This window comes from Bubalus kerabau, chromosome 15 (assembly GCF_029407905.1).
Source record: "Bubalus kerabau isolate K-KA32 ecotype Philippines breed swamp buffalo chromosome 15, PCC_UOA_SB_1v2, whole genome shotgun sequence".
Lineage (NCBI taxonomy): Eukaryota > Metazoa > Chordata > Mammalia > Artiodactyla > Bovidae > Bubalus > Bubalus kerabau.
The window spans coordinates 48,628,286-48,638,359 of NC_073638.1; the positions used below are offsets into that span (position 1 = coordinate 48,628,286).

At 36.8% G+C, this 10,074-nt stretch overlaps 1 pseudogene; it reads left to right on the plus strand.

The window, feature by feature from the left end:
- The first annotated feature begins 1,219 nt into the window (after window positions 1-1,219).
- LOC129627785 (olfactory receptor 52A1-like) lies at window positions 1,220-8,617 on the plus strand (annotated as a pseudogene).
- The last annotated feature ends 1,457 nt before the right edge of the window (window positions 8,618-10,074 follow it).

The window sequence follows — 10,074 nt, forward strand, 5'->3', positions numbered from 1 at the left end:
GGCTGCCGTCTATGGGGTCACACAGAGTTGGACACGACTGAAGTGACTTAGTAGTAGCAGTGTCAGCCTTGCACACAAATGAAAATATTACCATTCTCTGATCCAATATTCTATTCTTCTGGGAGTTATGAACCCATTCCAGCATTTTTGCCAGAGAAATCCCATGAACAGAGTCTAAGACTGGTGGGCTACGATCCTTGGGGTCGCAAACAATTGGACATGACTTAACAACTGAGTAAGTACATCAATTTATAAAATAAGAGTTATAGCTATTTATCAGAACCTTATCATAACTTTTAATTTCTAATTGAGATCTTTTAAACCACTGGATTAGTGAAGATTCTCCAAAGTAGCAGAGCCAATAGGACGTAGATGGATAGACAGATTTATTGATGGATTTAGAGACAGAGAGAGATTGATTGGGCTTCCCTGTTGGTTCAGCAGTAAAGTATCTGCCTGCAATGCAGGAGATGGGGGTTTATTCCTTGGGTCGGTAAGATATCCTGGAGGAGGGCATGGCAACCCACTCCCATATTCTTGCCTGTAGAACTTCCCGTACAGAGGGGACTGGTGGGTTACAGTTTATAATGTCTCAAAGAGTAGGATTCGACTGTTAGCATGCATGCACACATGTAATAAAAGAACATTATAGGTTCAAATTTTTCTTTCCAGAATTCCTTAATTGAAAGGAAGAGTCAAATATTTAAAATATTTATTTAAGAAAAATTAAAAACATTCGTTTTGATTACATTTAATTAAAAACATTTAAAATCTGAATTCATTGGCAAGGGAGCATGTCTATATTTAGTTAGATTTTAGACATTTTTTTGTTAATGAAAACAGTAGAAAAGGAACTCTATATGAAGAAAACTGGTGTATATAAATGTCTCTTATTTAGCCTTTTAGGAAAGAGAAGAGTAAGGAGGTGTCTGCAAGTTGTGGTTATGATTTCAGGGACAATAGGTGTGGGTGAACCCCAGATGACATAACTAAAATCTGCTGGGTCTCCTGTGGTTTGACTGCTGGCTAACAAATCCCTCACTTAAGGGTTATAAATTGTCTTTCTCCACACATTCATTAACAATATTAAAATTGATAGCTAACAGCTTTCTTCTTCAATTCAAACTGAATAAATTGATGTTATGCCTCCAAATAATACAGATCATGGTTTTAATGGAGAAAGAACACAAAAACATGATCTTGGACAAACGTATAGAAGATGAAGAAGGTCTATATTACAGAGATAAGAGAAAAGCATGAAAGATTGTCCCTGAGATGTCCACCCATTGTGGATGGTTCCAGCACCAAATGGATGTGGGATGTTGACATTGGCCAGGTGCTGTTACAGATGGTCCAGATAGAAAGCACTGCAGAATATATAATACAAAAATATTAAGAAGAGTTGGTGTTTGATAAGAGTTTAGTGTGGTTGATATGAAGGATAGTGCTTTTCAGATATCTGGTAAGAGCAGAATCAGTTTCCAACTTTTGACAAGTAAGCCTCACTATTCCCAAGTTTACCTCAGTAACGTTTCATTACCAGCTATAATCACTCCATCCTATCAACCCTGTACTCACTTATGTACTTCTCACCTGCCATCCCACTATCTGTACTTCTCAGACCATGCTCAAATGTTGCCTCTTCCTCTTGAAAAAGTGACACCCTGATCGTTCTTAAAGGATTCCTATTCTATCCCTGATTATCTTTGAGACAGAAAAACTTTACTACTGTTAGAGTCAATGATGTATGAACTGACCATAAAATGAGTCATTGGGGTGCTAACCCACAGGTATCCAATAGCTTAGTTTAGTGATCAATCTATCCTAAAATACACAGCAACTGATACAGACTTCCCGCATTAAAGTGATTCTGGCTGACTTGTTTCTTTCACTTGAGGTTAAGCACCAGGAACCACAGCTGCTTCCTGCATTACTGCCCTATTTGTTGACACTCAGTATAGTGTTAGCTGATCATGAGTTTACTGACACAAACCAATTTTACTGAAAAGTTTATGAAAGAATGAAATAACCTAACCTTAGTTTAACAGCTTTACTAATATTTCTCTAATATATGGTTTGAGAACTTCTTGATTCAAAATATATAATGGTTAATGGGTAATGATTTTGATCAGATAACTTTCATATAGCACATAAGATCAAAAGCTTTCAGAAAAAAATTAATTATCAGTGAATTGAGTATGATTAAATTTCTTTGCTTATTTTAAATTTATCTTCTTAAACATTTCCCCTTTCAGCTCTCTGTCTTCCATTTATAGTTCTATATTTAATTTCTTTTAAGGAACATGTCCCTCCAAGCCTTCATTTTCTATCAACTTCTTATGCCTGAGCCCACAAAAATGACCCATGTTCCAGATTATCTATTTCTCATTAAGAATTAATGAGCCTAAATTAATCAAGTCTCATGGAAATGATAGCTCTGGAAAGTTTAAATGCAAGAACAAAGTCTCTATTCTGATTAATTTATCCATTTACTGATGTTCCTTGGCTTCCCTGGTGGCTGGGACATCAAGAATCTGCCTCCAATATGAGAGACCTGGGTTCAATCCCCAGATCAGGAAGATCCCCTGGAGAAGGGAATGGCAAACCACTCTAGTATTTTTGCCTGGAGAATCCCATGGACAGAGGAGCTTGGTGGGCTACAGTCTATGGGGTCACAAAGAGTCGGACATGACTGAACAATTAGCACACACACAACAGATGTTCCTATATCCTTTAGTTATAAAGGATGAGTCCCTCCTTACCTCTACATTTGTCTGCTCTTCTCTTGCTTCCTCAAGGTCCCTCCACTCTAATTACCTTGTTATGTGTATTACAGAATTTATTTTATATATTTTAGCCACAGAAATTTAAGTATTTCCACTATTAGAAACATAGCAAAAACTTACCACAGTTTTATTAGAAAAGTAAAAACGTAGCAAGAAATCTTGACCCAGATTCTGCAAATGTACACAGATTTGAATGACCTTTCCTAAAACTCTTCCTCACATTCTCCTGGAAAGACATCTCATCTGACACAGAGGCAGACAACATAGATCCATACATAGACAAAAACAGTTTGCTTTTAAGTAACAAAATGTATGTTTACTCTCTTTCTTAGAGAGCATTCTGCACTAATGTAACTGTTGAACTCTTACTAGGCCAGACCAGCTGTTTTTGACTGAGAGACAACTGAGAATAACAGAATACTGAATGACACCCCAGTCCAGTACTCTTGCCTGGAAAATCCCATGGACGGAGGAGCCTGGTAGGCTGCAGTCCATGGGGGTGCTGGGAGTCGGACACGACTGAGAGACTTCTCTTTCTCTTTTCACTTTCATGCATTGGAGAAGGAATGGCAGCCCACTCCAGTGTTCTTGCCTGAAGAATCTCAGGGACGGGGGAGCCTGGTGGGCTTCTGTCTATGGGGTCCCACAGAGTCAGACACGACTGAAGTGACTTAGCAGCAGCAACAGCAGAAGCAGTAACTGAAATGTGAAATATGGAGAGAATCACCAACCTCTGACTAAAACATAATTGCCAAGTAAAATAAGCAAGTATACTTTTTTTTTAATTTTAAAAATGTTTTACATCTATGTTTTAATTTTATTTTATTTTTAAACTTTACAATATTGTATTAGTTTTGCCAAATATCGAAATGAATCTGCCACAGGTATACATGTGTTCCCCTTCCTGAACCCTCCTCCCTCCTCCCTCCCCATTCCCTCCCTCTGGGTCGTCCCAGTGCACCAGCCCCAAGCATCCAGTATCGTGCATCGAACCTGGACTGGCAACTCGTTTCATACATGATATTATACATGTTTCAATGCCATTCTCCCAAATCTTCCCACCCTCTCCCTCTCCAACAGAGTCCATAAGACTGATCTATAAATCAGTGTCTCTTTTGCTGTCTCGTACACAGGGTTATTGTTACCATTTTATAAATTCCATATATATGCGTTAGTATACTGTATTGGTGTTTTTCTTTCTGGCTTACTTCACTCTGTATAATAGGCTCCAGTTTCATCCACCTCATTAGAAATGATTCAAATGTATTCTTTTTCATGGCTGAGTAATACTCCATTGTGTATATGTACCACTGCTTTCTTATCCATTCATCTGCTGATGGACATCTAGGTTGCTTCCATGTCCTGGCTATTATAAACAGTGCTGCAATGAATATTGGGGTACACGTGTCTCTTTCCCTTCTGGTTTCCTCATTGTGTATGCCCAGCAGTGGGATTGCTGGGTCATAAGGCATTTCTATTTCCAGTTTTTTGAGGAATCTCCACACTGTTCTCCATAGTGGCTGTACTAGTTTGCATTCCCACCAACAGTGTAAGAGGGTTCCCTCTTCTCCACACCCTCTCCAGCATTTATTGCTTGTAGACTTTTGGATCGCAGCCATTCTGACTGGCGTGAAATGGTACCTCATAGTGGTTTTGATTTGCATTTCTCTGATAATGAGTGATATTGAGCATCTTTTCATGTGTTTGTTAGCCATCTGTATGTCTTCTTTGGAGAAATGTCTATTTAGTTCTTTGGCCCATTTTTTGATTGGGTCATTTATTTTTCTGGAGTTGAGCTGTAGGAGTTGCCTGTATATTTTTGAGATTAGTTGTTTGTCAGTTGCTTTATTTGCTATTACTTTCTCCCATTCTGAAGGCTGCCTTTTCACCTTGCTAATAGTTTCCTTTGATGTGCAGAAGTTTTTAAGTTTAATTAGGTCCCATTTGTTTATTTTTGCTTTTATTTCCAATATTCTGGGAGGTGGGTCATAGAGGATCCTGCTGTGATGTATGTCGGAGAGTGTTTTGCCTATGTTCTCCTCTAGGAGTTTTATAGTTTCTGGTCTTACGTTTAGATCTTTAATCTATTTTGAGTTTATTTTTGTGTATGGTGTTAGAAAGTGTTCTAGTTTCATTCTTTTACAAGTGGTTGACCAGATTTCCCAGCACCACTTGTTAAAGAGATTGTCTTTAATCCAATGTATATTCTTGCCTCCTTTGTCAAAGATAAGGTGTCCATATGTGCATGGATTTATCTCTGGGCTTTCTATTTTGTTCCATTGATCTATATTTCTGTTTTTGTGCCAGTACCATACTGTCTTGATGACTGTGGCTTTGTAGTAGAGCCTGAAGTCAGGTAGGTTGATTCCTCCAGTTCCATTCTTCCTTCTCAAGATAGCTTTGGCTATTTGAGGTTTTTGTATTTCCATACAAATTGTGAAATTATTTGTTCTATCTCTGTAAAGAATACTGTTGGTAGCTTGATAGGGATTGCATTGAATCTATAAATTGCTTTGGGTAGTATACTCATTTTCACTATATTGATTCTTCCAATCCATGAACACGGTATATTTCTCCATCTATTAGTGTCCTCTTTGATTTCTTTCACCAGTGTTTTATAGTTTTCTATATATAGGTCTTTAGTTTCTTTAGGTAGATATATTCCTAAGTATCTTATTCTTTCCGTTGCAATGGTGAATGGAATTGTTTCCTTAATTTCTCTTTGTGTTTTCTCATTATTAGTGTATAGGAATGCAAGGGATTTCTCTGTGTTGATTTTATATCCTGCAACTTTACTATAATCATTGATTAGTGCTAGTAATTTTCTGGTGGAATCTTTAGGGTTTTCTATGTAGAGGATCATGTCATCTGCAAATAGTGAGAGTTTTACTTCTTCTTTTCCAATTTGGGTTCCTTTTATTTCTTTTTCTGCTCTGATTGCTGTGGCCAAAACTTCCAAAACCATGTTGAATAGTAATGGTGAAAGTGAGCACCCTTGTCTTGTTCCTGACTTTAGAGGAAATGCTTTCAATTTTTCACCATTGAGGATAATGTTTTCTGTGGGTTTGTCATATATAGCTTTTATTATGTTGAGGTATATTCCTTCTATTCCTGCTTTCTGGAGAGTTTTTATCATAAATGGATGTTGAATTTTGTCAAAGGCTTTCTCTGCATCCACTGAGATAATCATATGGTTTTTATTTTTCAATTTGTTAATGTGGTGTATTACATTGATTGATTTGCGGATATTGAAGAATCCTTGCAACCCTGGGATAAAGCCCACTTGGTCATGGTGTATGATCTTTTTAATGTGTTGTTGGATTCTGATTGCTAGAATTTTGTTAAGGATTTTTGCATCTATGTTCATCAGTGATATTGGCCTGTAGTTTTCTTTTTTTGTGGGATCTTTGTCAGGTTTTGGTATTAGGGTGATGGTGGCCTCATAGAATGAGTTTGGAAGTTTACCTTCCTCTGCAATTTTCTGGAAGAGTTTGAGCAGGATAGGTGTTAGCTCTTCTCTAAATTTTTGGTAGAAATCAGCTGTGAAGCTGTCTGGACCTGGGCTTTTGTTTGCTGGAAGATTTTTGATTACAGTTTTGATTTCCATGCTTGTGATGGGTCTGTTAAGATTTTCTATTTATTCCTGATCGAGTTTTGGAAAGTTGTACTTTTCTAAGAATTTGTCCATTTCTTCCTCGTTGTCCATTTTATTGGCATATAATTGCTGATAGTAGTCTCTTATGATCCTTTGTATTTCTGTGTTGTCTGTTGTGATTTCTCCATTTTCATTTTATTGATTTGATTTTTCTCCCTTTGTTTCTTGATGAGTCTGCCTAATGGTTTGCCAATTTTATTTATCCTTTCAAAGAATCAGCTTTTGGTTTTGTTGATTTTTGCTATGGTCTTTTTTTTTTTTTAAATTTATTTCTGCTCTAATTTTTAAGATTTCTTTCCTTCTACTAACCCTGGGGTTCTTCATTTCTTCCTTTTCTAGTTGCTTTAGGTGTAGAGTTAGGTTATTTATTTGACTTTTTTCTTGTTTCTTGAGGTATGCCTGTATTGCTATGAACTTTCTCCTTAGGACTGCTTTTACAGTGTCCCACAGGTTTTGGGTTGTTGTGTTTTCATTTTCATTCATTTCTGTGCATATTTTGATTTCTTCTGTGATTTGTTGGTTATTCAGCAGCGTGTTGTTCAGCCTCCATATGTTGGAATTTTTAATAGTTTTTCTCCTGTAATTGAGATCTAATCTTACTGCATTGTGGTCAGAAAAGATGCTTGGAATAATTTCTATTTTTTTGAATTTACCAAGGCTAGATTTATGGCCCAGGATGTGATCTATCCTGGAGAAGGTTCCATGTGCGCTTGAGAAAAAGGTGAAATTCATTGTTTTGGGATGAAATGTCCTATAGATATCAATTAGGTCTAACTGGTCTACTGTATCGTTTAAAGTTTGTGTTTCCTTGTTAATTTTCTGTTTAGTTGATCTATCCATAGGTGTGAGTGGGGTATTAAAGTCTCCCACTATTATTGTGTTATTGTTAATTTCTCCTTTCATACTAAACAAGTATACTTTTTTGGTCCACAGTTCTGAAATGAAATAACAGACAAGACAGCAGTTGATTCCCTTACTTAGGAATTTAGCCGGTTCTATGTAACACAGTTGCACATCATATTTTTTGGTCTTGTGGATGCCTTTCCTAAAAAAATAAAATGATGTGTCTTTATGGATTTTTCTTTTACCTTCTATATATGAATGAGGTGGATGATGTGTTTTGAGCTCTACCAAAATCATATACACTCAGTACGATGACTTTGGATGAAAATAGGAAGTAGCAGAGGGAGTAACACTGACAGAGAAATGTTTTTTGTTTGCATCAGGAGACCCAAGGACACTGCCTATTTCCAACATCATAGTCTTCATGCCTTCTATGTTAATACTAATAGGGATCCCAGGCCTAGAGTCTGTGCAGTGTTGGATTGGGATTCCATTCTCTGTCCTGTATCTCATTGCTATGATCAGAAATGCCTTGCTTCTGATCATCATCAAATGAGATCCGAGCCTCCATGAGCCCAAGTACATGTTTCCAGGCATGCTAGGAGTCACAGATATTGTACTTCTTACCAGTATTGTGCCCAAGATTCTTGGAACCTTCTGGTTTCATGTACCAGAAATATATTTTGATTCTTGCCTGCTTCAAATGTGGCTCATTCACACATTTCAGGGCATAGAATCAGACATCTTGCTGGTCATGGCCCTGGACCACTATGTAGTCATCTGTTATCCACTCAGAAATGCTGCCATCTTACCCACTTTCTAGTCACCCAAATAGCAGCTGCAGTCACTCAGGACTGCCATTCTTGTAACTCCATCCTTAGTACTGATAAAGTTCCAGTTTCAGTTTTATTATAGAGCAGTCATCTCCCACTCCTACTGTGAGCATATGGCCATTGTGAAACTTGCTGCAGAAAATATCAGGGTAAACAAAATCTATGGTATGTTTGTGGCTTTCAACATCACAGTGTTTGATCCCACATTCATTACATTGTCCTATATGCAGATATTTATCACAGTTTTTTGATTTCCCCAAAAGGAGGCCAGGTTGAAAGCATTCAATACTTGCATCGCTCACATCTGTGTCTTTCTCCAGCTCTACCTCCTTAGTTTCTTCTCATTCTTTGCACATAGGTTTGATTCTCACATCCCACCTTATATTCACATCCTCTTTCCTAGCACTTATCTGTTGGTCCCTCCATTTCTCAATCCACTTGTCTATGGTGCAAAGACCGAGAAGATCTGTATCCATAGGGTAAAAATGTTCTGTTTATAAAGTTTACCATGAATAATACTTTCAGGCTTTTCCTTTTGTACAATAGTAACAATCTTTAAAAACAAAACAACAAAAATCCGTGTCATTTGTGAATCCAGAATATTCTAATTGTTATTTTTTACTGTTGTTATTTTTAATTTGCCAGCATGTAAGCTGGTTTCCAGATTCTATTTGCCCATGACAATTATCTGTCAGAAGGATTGTGGATTCTACTTGGTTAATGAGAATAAGAAACATAAAACAATACAATAGTGAATGTGTGTCTTTTCCTTTTCTTGCAGAAATTATGATGTAATGAAAAATTCAGGACGGGGTTTGTAGGTGCAAATAGTGTTATATTACTCAAATGGATTGTTACATATTTATGCTTATATTGTGAAAAATTATTTAAGCTTTAAAACAAATGATTTGTGTACATGTGTTAGACTTCAACATAAAGCTTTAAAATAGTAAAAAAAATAAATCTTTAGAAATGAAAACAAAAGATAGAAGAAAGTCTGAGGAATTCCTGTAGGTTAAAGAAGTCTAAAGAGATATGAATATTAAATGCACTGTGTTGATCCTGAATCAGATTTTGGACAGTTAGACTATTTGTCTGCAGAAGGAAATGGCAACCTACTCCAGTATTCATGCCTAGAAAACTCCATGGACAAAGGAGCCTGATGGGCTATAGTCCATGGGGTCACAGAAGGACTGAGCAACAAACACTTCACTTTCCCTCTCTCAATCTTATGAAAAATAAAATGGTTTCTTTCTCATCTTCCATTTGCTTGGGTTTTTTGTTGCTTAGTCACCAAGTTATGTCCAACTGTTTGCAACAACATGGACTGTAGCCCATCAAGCTCCTCTGTCCATGAGATTTCCCAGGCAAGAATACTGGAGTGGGTTGCCATTTCCTTCTCCAAGGGAATCCTAACCCAGGAGCTGAATATACATTTTCTATGTGTCTCCTGCATTGTAAGAGGATTCTTTACTACTGAGTCACCAGGAAAGCACCTGGCATTTTCATATAAACACTGTTGTATTTTCAACATAAAGTATAAAATTTGTTGATTCTATATCTTATTCCTAATATTACATATGCAAATGTGCATCTCCCCCCCCACCTCCACCCTGCTTGACTGCTTTCTTGTTTTTAGATTCTAGTTAGGCATTTCCTTTAAGGAGTTTAGCCATTTTCCTCTACCCCTCCTAGTAGCACTCATGCTGTGTATAATATAGATCACTCTAATTTATTTGTATATTCATGACCTACACATACACGACACACTTTAATTACAAATAAATGCATAATGAATGGAAGATTCAGAAAATAAATGCATAAAAATGCTACCAAATTTTCATAACAAGCATTTATTCTCAGAACAGTAATAATAATAATGACAATAATTTACATGATTTCCTAATGAGGGAATGTAGAGGAAGAGGTGTTCCAAACTCAAAAAACTTATTTTCAC